Genomic DNA, 21,990 nt, shown 5'->3' with positions numbered 1-21,990 from the left:
ACAGTGAAACAGGAGTGACACACTGTCTGACAGGAGTGACACACAGTGTAAAAAGAGTGACACACAGTCTGACAGGAGTGACACACACATTCTGACAGGAGTGACGCACAGTCTGACAGGAGTGACACACATTGTAACAGGAGTGACACACAATCTGATGTAGTGAGGTGTGACACACAGACTGTCAGGAGTGACAGACAGTTTAACAGGAGTGACACACAGTCTGTCAGGTGTGACACACAGTGTAACAGGAGTGAAACACATTCTGACAGGAGTGACACACAGTGCAACAGGAGTGACACACTGTCTGACAGGAGTGACACACAGTGTAACAGGATTCACACAGCGTCAGGCAGGAGTGACACACAGTGTAAAAGGAGTAACACACAGTCTGACAGGAGTGACGCACAGTCTGACAGGAGTGACTCACAGTGTAACAGGAGTGACACACAGTCTGATAGGAGTGACTCAACGTCTGAAAGGAGTGACACACAGTCTGAGTGGAGTGACAAACAGTCTGACAGGAGTGACACACAGTCTGACAGGAGGGACACACATTGAAACAGGAGTGACACAAAGTCTAAAAGGAGTGACACACATGCTGACAGGAGAGACACACAGTCTGACAGGAGTGACACACATTGTAACAGGAGTGACACACAATCTGATGTAGTGAGGTGTGACACACAGTCTGTCAGGAGTGACAGACAGTTTAACAGGAGTGACACACAGTCTGTCAGGAGTGACACACAGTCCGACAGGAGTGAAAAACATTGTAACAGGAGTGACACACAGTCTGTGAGGAGTGAGACACAGTGTAACAGGAGTGCCACACAGTCTGACAAGAGTGAAACACAGTGTAAAAGGAGTGAAGCACAGTCTGATAGGAGTGACACACAGTGTAAAAGGAGTGACACACTGACTGATATGAGAGACTCACAGTCTGACAGAGGTGACACACAGTCTGAAAGGAGGGACACACAGTGTAAAAGGAGTGACACACAGTCTGACAGGAGTGACACACAGTGCAACAGGAGTGACACACTGTCTGACAGGAGTGACACACAGTGTTAAAGGAGTGAAACACATTCTGACAGGAGTGACACACAGTCTGACAGGAGTGACACACAGTCTGACAGGAGGGACACACATTGCAACAGGAGTGACACCAAGTCTAAAAGGAGTGAAACACATGCTGACAGGAGAGACACACAGTCTGACAGGAGTGACACACATTGTAACAGGAGTGACACACAATCTGATGTAGTGAGGTGTGACAAACAGTCTGTCAGGAGTTACAGACAGTGTAACAGGAGTGACACACAGTCTGACAGGAGTGGCACAGAGTGTAACATGAGGGATACAAAGTCTGACAGGAGTGACAGACAGTGTAACAGGTTTGACACAGAGTCTGACAGGAGTGACAAACAGACTGACAGGAGTGACACACAGTGTAACAGGAGTGAAACACAGTCTGACAGGAGTGACACACAGTGTAAAAGGAGTGACACACTGTCTGACATGAGAGACTCACAGTCTGACAGAGGTGACACACTGTCTGAAAGGAGGGATACACAGTGAAACAGGAGTGACACACAGTCTGACAGGAGTGACACACAGTGCACAGGAGTGACACACTGTCTGACAGGAGTGACACACAGTGTAAAAGGAGTGACACACATTCTGACTGGAGTGACGCACAGTCTGACAGGAGTGACACACAGTGTAACAGGTGTGACACACAGTCTGACAGGATTGACGCGCAGTGTAACAGGAGTGAAACAAAGGGTGACAGGAATGACACACTTTCTGACAGGAGTGACAGACAGTGTAACAGGAGTGACACACAGTCTGACAGGAGTGAAACACAGTGCAACAGGAGTGACACACAGTCTGACAAGAGTGCCACACATTGTAACAGGAGTGACACGCAATCTGATGTTGTGAGGTGTGACACACAGTCTGTCAGGAGTGACAGACAGTGTAACAGGAGTGACACACAGTCTGACAGGACTGACACACAGTCTGAGAGGAGTGACACACAGTGTAACAGCAGTGGCACACAGTGTAACAGGAGTGGCACACAGTCTGACAGGAGTGGCACAGAGTGTAACATGAGGGATACACAGTCTGACAGGAGTTACACACAGTGTAACAGGAGGACACACAGTCTGACAGGAGTGACACACAGTGTAAAAGAAGTGACACACTGTCTGACATGAGAGACTCACAGTCTGACAGAGGTGACACACTGTCTGAAAGGAGAGACACACAGTGTAACAGGAGTGACAAACAGTCCGACAGGAGTGATTCAATGTCTGACAGGAGTGACACGCAGCCTGTCTGGAGTGAGAAACAGTCTGACAGGAGTGACACACAGTGAAACAGGAGTGACACACAGTGAAACAGGAGTGACACACATGCTGACAGGAGTGACACACAGTGTAACAGGAGTGACACACAGTGTGACAGGAGTGACACACAGTCTGACAAGAGTGACACACATTGTAACAGGAGTGACACACAATCTGATGTAGTGAGGTGTGACACAAAGTCTGTCAGGAGTGACAGACAGTGTAACAGGAGTGACACACAGTCTGAGTGGAGTGACACACAGTGTAACAGCAGTGGCACACAGTGTAACAGGAGTGGCACACAGTCTGACAGGAGTGGCACAGAGTGTAACATGAGGGATACACAGTCTGAAAGGAGTGACACACAGTGTAACAGGAGTGAAACACAGTCTGACAGGAGTGACACACAGTGTAAAAGGAGTGACACACTGTCTGACATGAGAGACTCACAGTCTGACAGAGGTGACACACAGTGTGAAAGGAGGGACACACAGTGTAACAGGAGTGACAAACAGTCTGACAGGAGTGATTCAATGTCTGACAGGAGTGACACGCAGCCTGTCTGGAGTGAGAAACAGTCTGACAGGACTGACACACATTCTGAGAGGAGTGACACACAGTGTAACAGCAGTGGCACACAGTGTAACAGGAGTGGCACACAGTCTGACAGGAGTGGCACAGAGTGTAACATGAGGGATACACAGTCTGACAGGAGTGACACACAGTGTAAAAGGAGTGACACACTGTCTGACATGAGAGACTCACAGTCTGACAGAGGTGACACACAGTCTGAAAGGAGAGACACAAAGTGTAACAGGAGTGACAAACAGTCTGACAGGAGTGATTCAATGTCTGACAGGAGTGACACGCAGCCTGTCTGGAGTGAGAAACAGTCTGACAGGAGGGACACACAGTGAAACAGGAGTGACACACAGTGTAAAAGGAGTGACACACATGCTGACAGGAGTGACACACAGTGTAACAGGAGTGACACACAGTGTGACAGGAGTGATACACAGTCTGACAAGAGTGACACATATTGTAACAGGAGTGACACACAATCTGATGTAGTAAGGTGTGACACACAGTCTGTCAAGAGTGACAGACAGTGTAACAGGAGTGACACACAGTCTGACAGGAGTGACACACAGTGTAACAGCAGTGGCACACAGTGTAACAGGAGTGGAACACAGATTGACAGGAGTGGCACAGAGTGTAACATGAGGGATACACAATCTGACAGGAGTGACACACAGTGTAACAGGAGTGAAACACAGTCTGACAGGAGTGACACACAGTGTAAAAGGAGTGACACACTGTCTGACATGAGAGACTCACAGTCTGACAGAGGTGACACACAGTCTGAAAGGAGGGACACACAGTGTTAAAGGAGTGAAACACATTCTGACAGGAGTGACACACAGTCTGACAGGAGTGACACACAGTCTGACAGGAGGGACACACATTGCAACAGGAGTGACACCAAGTCTAAAAGGAGTGAAACACATGCTGACAGGAGAGACACACAGTCTGACAGGAGTGACACACATTGTAACAGGAGTGACACACAATCTGATGTAGTGAGGTGTGACAAACAGTCTGTCAGGAGTTACAGACAGTGTAACAGGAGTGACACACAGTCTGACAGGAGTGGCACAGAGTGTAACATGAGGGATACACAGTCTGACAGGAGTGACAGACAGTGTAACAAGTTTGACACAGAGTCTGACAGGAGTGACAAACAGACTGACAGTAGTGACACACAGTGTAACAGGAGCGAAACACAGTCTGACAGGAGTGACACACAGTGTAAAAGGAGTGACACACTGTCTGACATGAGAGACTCACAGTCTGACAGAGGTGACACACTGTCTGAAAGGAGGGATACACAGTGAAACAGGAGTGACACACAGTCTGACAGGAGTGACACACAGTGCACAGGAGTGACACACTGTCTGACAGGAGTGACACACAGTGTAAAAGGTGTGACACACATTCTGACTGGAGTGACGCACAGTCTGACAGGAGTGACACACAGTGTAACAGGTGTGACACACAGTCTGACAGGATTGACGCGCAGTGTAACAGGAGTGAAACAAAGGGTGACAGGAATGACACACTTTCTGACAGGAGTGACAGACAGTGTAACAGGAGTGACACACAGTCTGACAGGAGTGAAACACAGTGCAACAGGAGTGACACACAGTCTGACAAGAGTGCCACACATTGTAACAGGAGTGACACGCAATCTGATGTTGTGAGGTGTGACACACAGTCTGTCAGGAGTGACAGACAGTGTAACAGGAGTGACACACAGTCTGACAGGACTGACACACAGTCTGAGAGGAGTGACACACAGTGTAACAGCAGTGGCACACAGTGTAACAGGAGTGGCACACAGTCTGACAGGAGTGGCACAGAGTGTAACATGAGGGATACACAGTCTGACAGGAGTTACACACAGTGTAACAGGAGGACACACAGTCTGACAGGAGTGACACACAGTGTAAAAGAAGTGACACACTGTCTGACATGAGAGACTCACAGTCTGACAGAGGTGACACACTGTCTGAAAGGAGAGACACACAGTGTAACAGGAGTGACAAACAGTCCGACAGGAGTGATTCAATGTCTGACAGGAGTGACACGCAGCCTGTCTGGAGTGAGAAACAGTCTGACAGGAGTGACACACAGTGAAACAGGAGTGACACACAGTGAAACAGGAGTGACACACATGCTGACAGGAGTGACACACAGTGTAACAGGAGTGACACACAGTGTGACAGGAGTGACACACAGTCTGACAAGAGTGACACACATTGTAACAGGAGTGACACACAATCTGATGTAGTGAGGTGTGACACACAGTCTGTCAGGAGTGACAGACAGTGTAACAGGAGTGACACACAGTCTGACAGGAGTGACACACAGTCTGACAGGTGTGACACACAGTGTAACAGGAGTGACACACAGTCTGAGAGGAGTGACTCACAGTGTAACAGCAGTGGTACACAGTGTAACAGGAGTGACAAACAGTCTGACAGGAGTGATTCAATGTCTGACAGGAGTGACACGCAGCCTGTCTGGAGTGAGAAACAGTCTGACAGGACTGACACACATTCTGAGAGGAGTGACACACAGTGTAACAGGAGTGGCACACAGTCTGACAGGAGTGGCACAGAGTGTAACATGAGGGATACACAGTCTGACAGGAGTGACACACAGTGTAACAGGAGTGAAACACAGTCTGACAGGAGTGACACACAGTGTAAAAGGAGTGACACACTGTCTGACATGAGAGACTCACAGTCTGACAGAGGTGACACACAGTGTGAAAGGAGGGACACACAGTGTAACAGGAGTGACAAACAGTCTGACAGGAGTGATTCAATGTCTGACAGGAGTGACACGCAGCCTGTCTGGAGTGAGAAACAGTCTGACAGGACTGACACACATTCTGAGAGGAGTGACACACAGTGTAACAGCAGTGGCACACAGTGTAACAGGAGTGGCACACAGTCTGACAGGAGTGGCACAGAGTGTAACATGAGGGATACACAGTCTGACAGGAGTGACACACAGTGTAAAAGGAGTGACACACTGTCTGACATGAGAGACTCACAGTCTGACAGAGGTGACACACAGTCTGAAAGGAGAGACACAAAGTGTAACAGGAGTGACAAACAGTCTGACAGGAGTGATTCAATGTCTGACAGGAGTGACACGCAGCCTGTCTGGAGTGAGAAACAGTCTGACAGGAGTGACACACAGTGAAACAGGAGTGACACACAGTGTAAAAGGAGTGACACACATGCTGACAGGAGTGACACACAGTGTAACAGGAGTGACACACAGTGTGACAGGAGTGACACACAGTCTGACAAGAGTGACACATATTGTAACAGGAGTGACACACAATCTGATGTAGTAAGGTGTGACACACAGTCTGTCAAGAGTGACAGACAGTGTAACAGGAGTGACACACAGTCTGACAGGAGTGACACACAGTGTAACAGCAGTGGCACACAGTGTAACAGGAGTGGAACACAGATTGACAGGAGTGGCACAGAGTGTAACATGAGGGATACACAGTCTGACAGGAGTGACACACAGTGTAACAGGAGTGAAACACAGTCTGACAGGAGTGACACACAGTGTAAAAGGAGTGACACACTGTCTGACATGAGAGACTCACAGTCTGACAGAGGTGACACACAGTCTGAAAGGAGGGACACACAGTGTAACAGGAGTGACAAACAGTCTGACAGGAGTGATTCAATGTCTGACAGGAGTAACACGCAGCCTGTCTGGAGTGAGAAACCGTCTGACAGGAGTGACACACAGTGAAACAGGAGTGACACACAGTGTAAAAGGAGTTACACTCGTGCTGACAGGAGTGACACACAGTGTAACAGGAGTGACACACAGTCTGACAGGAGTGACACACAGTCTGACAGGAGTGACATACAGTGTAACAGCAGTGACACATGGTCTGACAGGAGTGACACACAGTCTGACAGCAGTGACACACAGTCTGACAGGAGTGACAAAAAATGTAACAGGAGTGACACACAGTCTGACAGGAGTGACACACAGTGTAACAAGAGTGAAACACAGGCTGACAGGAGTGACACACTTTCTGACAGGAGTGACAGACAGTGTAACAGGAGTTACACACAGTCTGACAGGAGTGACACACAGTGCAACAGGAGTGACACACAGTGCAACAGGAGTGACACACAGTCTGACAGGAGTGACACACAGTCTGACTGGAGTGACACACAGTGTAACAGGAGTGACACAAAGTCTGACAGGAGTGACACATAGCGTAACAGGAGTGACACACCGTCTGACATGAGTGACACACAGTTTAACAGGAGTGACACACAGTCTGACCAGAGTGACACACAGTCTGACTGGAGTGACACAAAGTTTAACAGGAGTGACACACAGTCTGATAGGAGTGACACACAGTCTAACAGGAGTGACACACAGTCTGACAGGAGTGACACACAGTCTGACAGGAGTGACACACTGTCTGACATGAGTGACACACAGTTTAACAGGAGTGACACACAGTCTGACAGGAGTGACACACAGTCTGACAGGAGTGACACATAGTGTAACAGGAGTGACACACTGTCTGACATGAGTGACAAACGGTTTAACAGGAGTGACACCCAGTCTGACAGGAGTGACACACAGTCTGACAGGAGTGACAGACAGTGCAACAGGAGTGACACACAATCTGACAGGTTTGACAGACAGTCTGACTGGAGTGACACACAGTTTAACAGGAGTGACACACAGTCTGATAGGAGTGACACACAGTGCAACAGGAGTGACACACAGTCTGATAGGAGTGACACACAGTGCAACAGGAGTGACACACAGTCTGACAGGAGTGACACACAGTGTAACAGGAGTGACACACAGTGCAACAGGAATGACACACAGTCTTACAGGAGTAACTCACAGTCTCACAGGAGTGATACAAAGTCTGACAGGAGTGAGACAGAGTGTAACAGGAGTGACACACAGTCTAACAGGAGTGACACACAGTCTGACAGGCGTGACACACAGTCTGACAGGCGTGACACACGGTGTAACAGGAGTCACACAGCGTCTGACAGGAGTGACACACAGTGTAAAAGGAGTGACACACAGTCTGACAGGAGTGACCCACAGTGTAAAAGGTTTGACACACAGTCTGACAGGAGTGACACGCAGTGTAACAGGAGTGACAAGCAGTCTGTTAGGAGTGACACACAGTGTAACAGGAGTGACACAGTCTGACAGTAGTGACTCAATTTCTGACAGGAGTGACACACAGTTTGAGTGGAGTGACAAACAGTCTGACAGGAGTGACACACAGTCTGACAGGAGGGACACACAGTGAAACAGGAGTGACACACAGTGTAAAAGGAGTGACACACATGCTGACAGGAGTGACACACAGTCTGACAGGAGTGACATACAGTGTAACAGCAGTGACACACAGTCTGACAGGAGTGACACACAGTCTGACAGCAGTGACACACAGTCTGACAGGAGTGACACACAGTGTAACAGGAGTAACACAGAGTATGAAAAAAGTTACACACTTTCTGACAGGAGTGACAGACAGTGTAACAGGAGTGACACACAGTCTGACAGGAGTGACAAACAGTGTAACAGGAGTGACAAACAGTCTGACAGGAGTGACACACAGTCTGACCGGAGTGATACACAGTGTAACAGGAGTGACACACAGTCTGAAAGGAGTGAAACACAGTGTAACAGGAGTGACACACAGTCTGACAGGAGTGACACACAGGGTAACAGGAGTGACACACAGTCTGACAGGAGTGACACACAGTCTGACAGCAGTGACACATAGTCCGACAGGAGTGACACAAAGAGTAACAGGAGTGACACACAGTCTGACAGCAGTGACACATAGTCTGACAGGAGTGACACACAGGATAACAGCAGTGACACACAGTCTGACAGGAGTGAGACACAGTGTAACAGGAGTGACACACAGACTGACAGGAGTGACACTCAGTCTGACAGGAGTGACACACAGTGTAACAATGGTGACACACAGTCTGACAGGAGTGACACACAGTCTGAAGGAGTGACAAACAGTGTAACAGGAGTGACACACAGTCTGACAGGAGTGGCAAACAGAATGATAGGAGTGACAGACAGTGCAACAGGAGTGACACACAGTCTGACAAAAGTGACACACAGCGTAACAGGAGTGAAACACATTCTGACAGGAGTGACACACAGTGCAACAGGAGTGACACACTGTCTGACAGGAGTGACACACAGTGTAACAGGAGTCACACAGCGTCTGGCAGGAGTGACACACAGTGTAAAAGGAGTGACACACAGTCTGACAGGAGTGACGCACAGTCTGACAGGAGTGACACACAGTGCAACAGGAGTGACACACTGTCTGACAGGAGTGACACACAGTGTAACAGGAGTCACACAGCGTCTGGCAGGAGTGACACACAGTGTAAAAGGAGTGACACACAGTCTGACAGGAGTGACGCACAGTCTGACAGGAGTGACTCACAGTGTAACAGGAGTGACACACAGTCTGATAGGAGTGACTCAATGTCTGAAAGGAGTGACACACAGTCTGAGTGGAGTGACAAACAGTCTGACAGGAGTGACACACAGTCTGACAGGAGGGGCACACATTGAAACAGGAGTGACACAAAGTCTAAAAGGAGTGATTCAATGTCTGACAGGAGAGACACGCAGCCTGTCTGGAGTGAGAAACAGTCTGACAGGAGTGACACACAGTGAAACAGGAGTGAAACACAGTGTAAAAGAAGTGACACACATGCTGACAGGAGTGACACACAGTGTAACAGGAGTGACACACAGTCTGACAGGAGTGACACACAGTGTAACAATGGTGACACACAGTCTGACAGGAGTGACACACAGTCTGAAGGAGTGACAAACAGTGTAACAGGAGTGACACACAGTCTGACAGGAGTGGCAAACAGAATGATAGGAGTGACACACGGTGTAACAGGAGTCACACAGCGTCTGACAGGAGTGACACACAGTGTAAAAGGAGTGACACACAGTCTGACAGGAGTGACCCACAGTGTAAAAGGTTTGACACACAGTCTGACAGGAGTGACACGCAGTGTAACAGGAGTGACAAGCAGTCTGTTAGGAGTGACACACAGTGTAACAGGAGTGACACAGTCTGACAGTAGTGACTCAATGTCTGACAGGAGTGACACACAGTCTGAGTGGAGTGACAAACAGTCTGACAGGAGTGACACACAGTCTGACAGGAGTGACACACAGTGAAACAGGAGTGACACTCAGTGTAAAAGGAGTGACACACATGCTGACAGGAGTGACACACAGTCTGACAGGAGTGACATACAGTGTAACAGCAGTGACACACAGTCTGACAGGAGTGACACACAGTCTGACAGCAGTGACACACAGTCTGACAGGAGTGACACACAGTGTAACAGGAGTAACACAGAGTATGAAGAAAGTGACACACTTTCTGACAGGAGTGACAGACAGTGTAACAGGAGTGACACACAGTCTGACAGGAGTGACAAACAGTGTAACAGGAGTGACAAACAGTCTGACAGGAGTGACACACAGTCTGACCGGAGTGATACACAGTGTAACAGGAGTGACACACAGTGCAACAGGAGTGACACACAGTCTGATAGGAGTGACACACAGTGCAACAGGAGTGACACACAGTCTGACAGGAGTGACACACAGTGTAACAGGAGTGACACACAGTGCAACAGGAATGACACACAGTCTTACAGGAGTAACTCACAGTCTCACAGGAGTGATACAAAGTCTGACAGGAGTGAGACAGAGTGTAACAGGAGTGACACACAGTCTAACAGGAGTGACACACAGTCTGACAGGCGTGACACACAGTCTGACAGGCGTGACACACGGTGTAACAGGAGTCACACAGCGTCTGACAGGAGTGACACACAGTGTAAAAGGAGTGACACACAGTCTGACAGGAGTGACCCACAGTGTAAAAGGTTTGACACACAGTCTGACAGGAGTGACACGCAGTGTAACAGGAGTGACAAGCAGTCTGTCAGGAGTGACACACAGTGTAACAGGAGTGACACAGTCTGACAGTAGTGACTCAATTTCTGACAGGAGTGACACACAGTTTGAGTGGAGTGACAAACAGTCTGACAGGAGTGACACACAGTCTGACAGGAGGGACACACAGTGAAACAGGAGTGACACACAGTGTAAAAGGAGTGACACACATGCTGACAGGAGTGACACACAGTCTGACAGGAGTGACATACAGTGTAACAGCAGTGACACACAGTCTGACAGGAGTGACACACAGTCTGACAGCAGTGACACACAGTCTGACAGGAGTGACACACAGTGTAACAGGAGTAACACAGAGTATGAAAAAAGTTACACACTTTCTGACAGGAGTGACAGACAGTGTAACAGGAGTGACACACAGTCTGACAGGAGTGACAAACAGTGTAACAGGAGTGACAAACAGTCTGACAGGAGTGACACACAGTCTGACCGGAGTGATACACAGTGTAACAGGAGTGACACACAGTCTGAAAGGAGTGAAACACAGTGTAACAGGAGTGACACACAGTCTGACAGGAGTGACACACAGGGTAACAGGAGTGACACACAGTCTGACAGGAGTGACACACAGTCTGACAGCAGTGACACATAGTCCGACAGGAGTGACACAAAGAGTAACAGGAGTGACACACAGTCTGACAGCAGTGACACATAGTCTGACAGGAGTGACACACAGGATAACAGCAGTGACACACAGTCTGACAGGAGTGAGACACAGTGTAACAGGAGTGACACACAGACTGACAGGAGTGACACTCAGTCTGACAGGAGTGACACACAGTGTAACAATGGTGACACACAGTCTGACAGGAGTGACACACAGTCTGAAGGAGTGACAAACAGTGTAACAGGAGTGACACACAGTCTGACAGGAGTGGCAAACAGAATGATAGGAGTGACAGACAGTGCAACAGGAGTGACACACAGTCTGACAAAAGTGACACACAGCGTAACAGGAGTGAAACACATTCTGACAGGAGTGACACACAGTGCAACAGGAGTGACACACTGTCTGACAGGAGTGACACACAGTGTAACAGGAGTCACACAGCGTCTGGCAGGAGTGACACACAGTGTAAAAGGAGTGACACACAGTCTGACAGGAGTGACGCACAGTCTGACAGGAGTGACACACAGTGCAACAGGAGTGACACACTGTCTGACAGGAGTGACACACAGTGTAACAGGAGTCACACAGCGTCTGGCAGGAGTGACACACAGTGTAAAAGGAGTGACACACAGTCTGACAGGAGTGACGCACAGTCTGACAGGAGTGACTCACAGTGTAACAGGAGTGACACACAGTCTGATAGGAGTGACTCAATGTCTGAAAGGAGTGACACACAGTCTGAGTGGAGTGACAAACAGTCTGACAGGAGTGACACACAGTCTGACAGGAGGGGCACACATTGAAACAGGAGTGACACAAAGTCTAAAAGGAGTGATTCAATGTCTGACAGGAGAGACACGCAGCCTGTCTGGAGTGAGAAACAGTCTGACAGGAGTGACACACAGTGAAACAGGAGTGAAACACAGTGTAAAAGAAGTGACACACATGCTGACAGGAGTGACACACAGTGTAACAGGAGTGACACACAGTCTGACAGGAGTGACACACAGTGTAACAATGGTGACACACAGTCTGACAGGAGTGACACACAGTCTGAAGGAGTGACAAACAGTGTAACAGGAGTGACACACAGTCTGACAGGAGTGGCAAACAGAATGATAGGAGTGACACACGGTGTAACAGGAGTCACACAGCGTCTGACAGGAGTGACACACAGTGTAAAAGGAGTGACACACAGTCTGACAGGAGTGACCCACAGTGTAAAAGGTTTGACACACAGTCTGACAGGAGTGACACGCAGTGTAACAGGAGTGACAAGCAGTCTGTTAGGAGTGACACACAGTGTAACAGGAGTGACACAGTCTGACAGTAGTGACTCAATGTCTGACAGGAGTGACACACAGTCTGAGTGGAGTGACAAACAGTCTGACAGGAGTGACACACAGTCTGACAGGAGGGACACACAGTGAAACAGGAGTGACACTCAGTGTAAAAGGAGTGACACACATGCTGACAGGAGTGACACACAGTCTGACAGGAGTGACATACAGTGTAACAGCAGTGACACACAGTCTGACAGGAGTGACACACAGTCTGACAGCAGTGACACACAGTCTGACAGGAGTGACACACAGTGTAACAGGAGTAACACAGAGTATGAAGAAAGTGACACACTTTCTGACAGGAGTGACAGACAGTGTAACAGGAGTGACACACAGTCTGACAGGAGTGACAAACAGTGTAACAGGAGTGACAAACAGTCTGACAGGAGTGACACACAGTCTGACCGGAGTGATACACAGTGTAACAGGAGTGACACACAGTCTGAAAGGAGTGAAACACAGTGTAACAGGAGTGACACACAGTTTGACAGGAGTGACACACAGTGTAACAGGAGTGACACACAGTCTGACAGGAGTGACACACAGTCTGACAGCAGTGACACATAGTCCGACAGGAGTGACACAAAGAGTAACAGGAGTGACACGGAGTCTGACAGCAGTGACACATAGTCTGACAGGAGTGACACACAGGATAACAGCAGTGACACACAGTCTGACCGGAGTGATACACAGTGTAACAGGAGTGACACACAGTCTAAAAGGAGTGAAACACAGTGTAACAGGAGTGACACACAGTCTGACAGGAGTGACACACAGTGTAACAGGAGTGACACACAGTCTGACAGGAGTGACAAACATTGTAACAGGAGTGACACACAGTCTGACAGGAGTGACACACAGTGTAACAGGAGTGACACACAGTCTGACAGGAGTGGCACACAGTGTAACAGGAGTGACACACAGTCTGACAGGAGTGACACACAGTCTGACAGCAGTGACACATAGTCCGACAGGAGTGACACAAAGAGTAACAGGAGTGACACGGAGTCTGACAGCAGTGACACATAGTCTGACAGGAGTGACACACAGGATAACAGCAGTGACACACAGTCTGACCGGAGTGATACACAGTGTAACAGGAGTGACACACAGTCTAAAAGGAGTGAAACACAGTGTAACAGGAGTGACACACAGTCTGACAGGAGTGACACACAGTGTAACCGGAGTGACACACAGTCTGACAGGAGTGACACACAGTCTGACAGCAGTGACACATAGTCCGACAGGAGTGACACAAAGAGTAACAGGAGTGACACACAGTCTGACAGCAGTGACACATAGTCTGACAGGAGTGACACACAGGATAACAGCAGTGACACACAGTCTGACAGGAGTGAGACACAGTGTAACAGGAGTGACACACAGACTGACAGGAGTGACACTCAGTCTGACAGGAGTGACACACAGTGTAACAATGGTGACACACAGTCTGACAGGAGTGACACACAGTCTGAAGGAGTGACAAACAGTGTAACAGGAGTGACACACAGTCTGACAGGAGTGGCAAACAGAATGATAGGAGTGACAGACAGTGCAACAGGAGTGACACACAGTCTGACAAAAGTGACACACAGCGTAACAGGAGTGAAACACATTCTGACAGGAGTGACACACAGTGCAACAGGAGTGACACACTGTCTGACAGGAGTGACACACAGTGTAACAGGAGTCACACAGCGTCTGGCAGGAGTGATACACAGTGTAAAAGGAGTGACACACAGTCTGACAGGAGTGACGCACAGTCTGACAGGAGTGACTCACAGTGTAACAGGAGTGACACACAGTCTGATAGGAGTGACTCAATGTCTGAAAGGAGTGACACACAGTCTGAGTGGAGTGACAAACAGTCTGACAGGAGTGACACACAGTCTGACAGGAGAGGCACACATTGAAACAGGAGTGACACAAAGTCTAAAAGGAGTGATTCAATGTCTGACAGGAGAGACACGCAGCCTGTCTGGAGTGAGAAACAGTCTGACAGGAGTGACACACAGTGAAACAGGAGTGAAACACAGTGTAAAAGAAGTGACACACATGCTGACAGGAGTGACACACAGTGTAACAGGAGTGACACACAGTCTGACAGGAGTGACACACAGTCTGACAGGAGTGAAATACAAGGTAACAGCAGTGACACACGGTCTGACAGGAGTGACACACAGTCTGACAGCAGTGACACACAGTCTGACAGTAGTGACTCAATGTCTGACAGGAGTGACACACAGTCTGAGTGGAGTGACAAACAGTCTGACAGGAGTGACACACAGTCTGACAGGAGGGACACACAGTGAAACAGGAGTGACACACAGTGTAAAAGGAGTGACACACATGCTGACAGGAGTGACACACAGTCTGACAGGAGTGACATACAGTGTAACAGCAGTGACACACAGTCTGACAGGAGTGACACACAGTCTGACAGCAGTGACACACAGTCTGACAGGAGTGACACACAGTGTAACAGGAGTAACACAGAGTATGAAAAAAGTGACACACTTTCTGACAGGAGTGACAGACAGTGTAACAGGAGTGACACACAGTCTGACAGGAGTGACAAACAGTGTAACAGGAGTGACAAACAGTCTGACAGGAGTGACACACAGTCTGACCGGAGTGATACACAGTGTAACAGGAGTGACACACAGTCTGAATGGAGTGAAACACAGTGTAACAGGAGTGACACACAGTTTGACAGGAGTGACACACAGTGTAACAGGAGTGACACACAGTCTGACAGGAGTGACACACAGTCTGACAGCAGTGACACATAGTCCGACAGGAGTGACACAAAGAGTAACAGGAGTGACACGGAGTCTGACAGCAGTGACACATAGTCTGACAGGAGTGACACACAGGATAACAGCAGTGACACACAGTCTGACCGGAGTGATACACAGTGTAACAGGAGTGACACACAGTCTAAAAGGAGTGAAACACAGTGTAACAGGAGTGACACACAGTCTGACAGGAGTGACACACAGTGTAACAGGAGTGACACACAGTCTGACAGGAGTGACACACAGTCTGACAGCAGTGACACATAGTCCGACAGGAGTGACACAAAGAGTAACAGGAGTGACACACAGTCTGACAGCAGTGACACATAGTCTGACAGGAGTGACACACAGGATAACAGCAGTGACACACAGTCTGACAGGAGTGAGACACAGTGTAACAGGAGTGACACACAGACTGACAGGAGTGACACTCAGTCTGACAGGAGTGACACACAGTGTAACAATGGTGACACACAGTCTGACAGGAGTGACACACAGTCTGAAGGAGTGACAAACAGTGTAACAGGAGTGACACACAGTCTGACAGGAGTGGCAAACAGAATGATAGGAGTGACAGACAGTGCAACAGGAGTGACACACAGTCTGACAAAAGTGACACACAGCGTAACAGGAGTGAAACACATTCTGACAGGAGTGACACACAGTGCAACAGGAGTGACACACTGTCTGACAGGAGTGACACACAGTGTAACAGGAGTCACACAGCGTCTGGCAGGAGTGACACACAGTGTAAAAGGAGTGACACACAGTCTGACAGGAGTGACGCACAGTCTGACAGGAGTGACTCACAGTGTAACAGGAGTGACACACAGTCTGATAGGAGTGACGCCATGTCTGAAAGGAGTGACACACAGTCTGAGTGGAGTGACAAACAGTCTGACAGGAGTGACACACAGTCTGACAGGAGGGGCACACATTGAAACAGGAGTGACACAAAGTCTAAAAGGAGTGATTCAATGTCTGACAGGAGAGACACGCAGCCTGTCTGGAGTGAGAAACAGTCTGACAGGAGTGACACACAGTGAAACAGGAGTGAAACACAGTGTAAAAGAAGTGACACACATGCTGACAGGAGTGACACACAGTGTAACAGGAGTGACACACATTCTGACAGGAGTGACACACAGTCTGACAGGAGTGAAATACAATGTAACAGCAGTGACACACGGTCTGACAGGAGTGACACACAGTCTGACAGCAGTGACTCACAGTCTGACAGGAGTGACAAAAAATGTAACAGGAGTGACACACAGTCTGACAGGAGTGAAACACAGTGTAACAGGAGTAAAACACAGGCTGACAGGAGTGACACACTTTCTGACAGGAGTGACAGACAGTGTAACAGGAGTGACACACAGTCTGACAGGAGTGACACACAGTGCAACAGGAGTGACACACAGTCTGACAGGAGTGACACACAGACTGACCGGAGTGACACACAGTGTAACAGGAGTGACACAAATTCTGACAGGAGAGACACACAGTGTAACAGGAGTGACACACAGTCTGAAAGGAGTGAAACACAGTGTAAAAGGAGTGACACACATTCTGACGGATGTGATGCACAGTCTGACAGGAGTGACACACAGTGTAAGAGGAGTGACACACTGTCTTACTGGAGTAACACACAGTCTGACAGGGTGACACACAGTGTAGCAGGAGATACAAAGTCTGACATGAATGACACACATTCGGACACGAGTGACAGACAGTGTAACAGGAGTGACACACAGTGTAACATGAGTGACACACCTTCTGAGAGTAGTGACACACAGTGTAACAGGAGTGACACACAGTGTAACAGGAGTGACACACAGTCTGACAGGAATGACAAACAGTCTGACACGAGTGACAGACAGTGTAACAGGAGTGAAACACAGTGTAACACGAGTGACACACAGTCTGAGAGGAGTGACACACAGTGTAACAGGAGTGACACACAGTGTAACAGGAGTGGGAAACAGTGTAACAGGTGTGACAGACAGTCTTACAGGAGTGACACATAGTCTGACAGGAATGACACACGGTGTAACAGGAGTGACACACAGTCTGACCGGATTGACACACAGTCTGACTGGAGTGACACACAGTTTAACAGGTGTGACACAAAGTCTGATAGCAGTGAAACACAGTGTAACAGGAATGACACACAGTCTGACAGGAGTGACACACAGTCTGACAGGAGTGACACACAGCCTGACAGGAGTGACACACAGTCTGACAGGAGTGACACACAGTGTAACAGGAGTGACACCCAGTCTAACAGGAGTGACCCACATTCTGACAGGAGTGACACACGGTGTAACATGGGTGACACACAGTTTAACAGGAGTGACACACATTCCGACAGCAGTGACACACAGTCTGACAGGAGTGGCACACAATGTAACAGGAGTGACACACTGTGTAACAGGAGTGACACACAGTCTGACAGGAGTGACACGCAGTGAAACAGGAGTGACAAGCAGTCTGATATGAGTGACAAACAGTGTAACAGGTGTGACACACAGTCTGACAGGAGTGACTCAATGTCTGAAAGGAGTGACACACAGTCTGAGTGGAGTGACAAACAGTCTGACAGGAGTGACACACAGTCTGACAGGAGTGACACACAGTGAAACAGGAGTGACACACTGTCTGACAGGAGTGACACACAGTGTAAAAAGACTGACACACATTCTGACAGGAGTGACGCACAGTCTGACAGGAGTGACACACAGTCTGACAGGAGTGACACACAGTCTGACAGGAGGGACACACATTGAAACAGGAGTGACACAAAGTCTAAAAGGAGTGACACACATGCTGACAGGAGAGACACACAGTCTGACAGGAGTGACACACAGTGTAACAGGAGTGACACACAGTCTGACAGGAGAGAAACACAGCCTGACAAGCGTGACACACAGTATGACAGGAGTGACACAAGTGTAAATGGAGTGACGCACAGTCCGAAAGGAGTGACACACAGTGTAACAGGAGTCACACACAGTCTGACAGGAGTGACACACAGTGTAAAAGGAGTGACACAAAGTCTGACAGGAGTGACGCACAGTCTGACAGGAGGGACACAGAGTGTAACAGGAGTGACACACTGTCTGACAGGAGTCACACATAGTGTAACAAGAGTGACAAACAGTCAGATAGCAGTGACACACAGTATAACAGGCGTGACACACAGTCTGACAGGACTGACTCAAAGTCTGACAGGAGAGACACACATTCTGAGAGGAGTGAGACACAGTCTGACAGGAGTGACACACAGCCTGACAGGAGGGACACACAGTGTAACAGGAGTGACACACAGTGTAAAAGGAGTGACACACATGCTGACAGGAGTGACACACAGAGTAACAGGAGTGACACACAGTCTGACAGGAGTGACACACAGTGTAACAGCAGTGACACACAGTCTGACAGGAGTGACACACAGTCTGACAGCAGTGACACATAGTCCGACAGGAGTGACACAAAGTGTAACAGGAGTGACACACAGTCTGACAGCAGTGACACATAGTCTGACAGGAGTGACACACAGGGTAACAGCAGTGACACACAGTCTGACAGGAGTGAGACATAGTGTAACAGGAGTGACACACAGACTGACAGGAGTGACACTCAGTCTGACAGGAGTGACACACAGTGTAACAATGGTGACACAGTCTGACAGGAGTGACACACAGTCTGAAGGAGTGACAAACATTGTAACAGGAGTGACACACAGTCTGACAGGAGTGACAAACAGAATGATAGGAGTGACAGACAGTGTAAAAGGTGTGACACACAGTCTGACAAGAGTGACACACAGTGTAACAGCAGTGAAACACATTCTGACAGGAGTGACACACATTCTGACAGGAGTGACACACTGTCAGACAGGCGTGACACACAGTGTAACAGGATTCACACAGCGTCTGGCAGGAGTGACACACAGTGTAAAAGGAGTGACACACAGTCTGACAGGAGTGACGCACAGTCTGACAGGAGTGACACACAGTCTGACAGGAGTGACACACAGTCTGACAGGAGGGACACACATTGAAACAGGAGTGACACAAAGTCTAAAAGGAGTGACACACATGCTGACAGGAGAGACACACAGTCTGACAGGAGTGACACACATTGTAACAGGAGTGACACACAATCTGATGTAGTCAGGTGTGACACACAGTCTGTCAGGAGTGACAGACAGTGTAACAGGAGTGACACACAGTCTGTCAGGAGTGACACACAGTCCGACAGGAGTGAAAAACATTGTAACAGGAGTGACACACAGCCTGAGAAAAGTGAGACACAGTGTAACAGGAGTGCCACACAGTCTGACAAGAGTGAAACACAGTGTAACAGGAGTGAAGCACAGTCTGACAGGAGTGACACACAGTGTAAAAGGAATGACACACTGTCTGATATGAGAGACTCACAGTCTGACAGAGGTAACACACATTCTGAAAGGAGGGACACACAGTGTAACAGGAGTGACACACAATCTGAAAGGAGGGACACACAGTGAAACAGGAGTGACACACTGTCTGACAGGAGTGACACACAGTGTAAAAAGAGTGACACACATTCTGACAGGAGTGACGCACAGTCTGACAGGAGTGACACACAGTCTGACAGGAGGGACACACATTGAAACAGGAGTGACACAAAGTCTAAAAGGAGTGACACACATGCTGACAGGAGAGACACACAGTCTGACAGGAGTGACACAAGTGTAAATGGAGTGACGCACAGTCCGAAAGGAGTGACACACAGTGTAACAGGAGTCACACACAGTCTGACAGGAGTGACACACAGTGTAAAAGGAGTGACACACAGTCTGACAGGAGTGATGCACAGTCTGACAGGAGGGACACACAGTGTAAAAGGAGTGTCACACAGTCTGACAGGAGTGACGCACAGTCTGACAGGAGGGACACACAGTGTAACAGGAGTGACACACTGTCTGACAGGAGTCACACATAGTGTAACAGGAGTGACAAACAGTCAGATAGCAGTGACACACAGTGTAACAGGCGTGACACACAGTCTGACAGGACTGACTCAAAGTCTGACGGGAGAGACACACATTCTGAGAGGAGTGAGACACAGTCTGACAGGAGTGACACACAGTCTGACAGGAGGGACACACAGTGTAACAGGAGTGACACACAGTGTAAAAGGAGTGACACACATGCTGACAGGAGTGACACACAGTGTAACAGGAGTGACACACAGTCTAACAGGAGTGACCCACATTCTGACAGGAGTGACACACGGTGTAACATGGGTGACACACAGTTTAACAGGAGTGACACACATTCCGACAGCAGTGACACACAGTCTGACAGGAGTGGCACCCAGTGTAATAGGAGTGACACACTGTGTAACAGGAGTGACACACAGTCTGACAGGAGTGACACGCAGTGAAACAGGAGTGACAAGCAGTCTGAAATGAGTGACAAACAGTGTAACAGGTGTGACACACATTCTGACTGGAGTGACTCAATGTCTGAAAGGAGTGACACACAGTCTGAGTGGAGTGACAAACAGTCTGACAGGAGTGACACACAGTCTGACAGGAGTGACACACAGTGAAACAGGAGTGACACACTGTCTGACAGGAGTGACACACAGTGTAAAAAGACTGACACACATTCTGACAGGAGTGACGCACAGTCTGACAGGAGTGACACACAGTCTGACAGGAGTGACACACAGTCTGACAGGAGGGACACACATTGAAACAGGAGTGACACAAAATCTAAAAGGAGTGACACACTGTCTGACAGGAGTGACACACAGTGTAACATGAGTGACACACCTTCTGAGAGTAGTGACACACAGTGTAACAGGAGTGACACACAGTGTAACAGGAGTGACACACAGTCTGACAGGAATGACAAACAGTCTGACACGAGTGACAGACAGTGTAACAGGAGTGAAACACAGTGTAACACGAGTGACACACAGTCTGACAGGAGTGACACACAGTGTAACAGGAGTGACACACAGTGTAACAGGAGTGGGAAACAGTGTAACAGGTGTGACAGACAGTCTTACAGGAGTGACACACAGTCTGACAGGAATGACACACGGTGTAACAGGAGTGACACACAGTCTGACCGGATTGACACACAGTCTGACTGGAGTGACACACAGTTTAACAGGTGTGACACAAAGTCTGATAGCAGTGAAACACAGTGTAACAGGAATGACACACAGTCTAACAGGAGTGACACACA

This window comes from Carcharodon carcharias, chromosome 2 (assembly GCF_017639515.1).
Source record: "Carcharodon carcharias isolate sCarCar2 chromosome 2, sCarCar2.pri, whole genome shotgun sequence".
NCBI lineage: Eukaryota > Metazoa > Chordata > Chondrichthyes > Lamniformes > Lamnidae > Carcharodon > Carcharodon carcharias.
The sequence above is the reverse complement of the archived record's forward strand: the minus strand, read 5'-3'. Positions refer to the sequence as shown.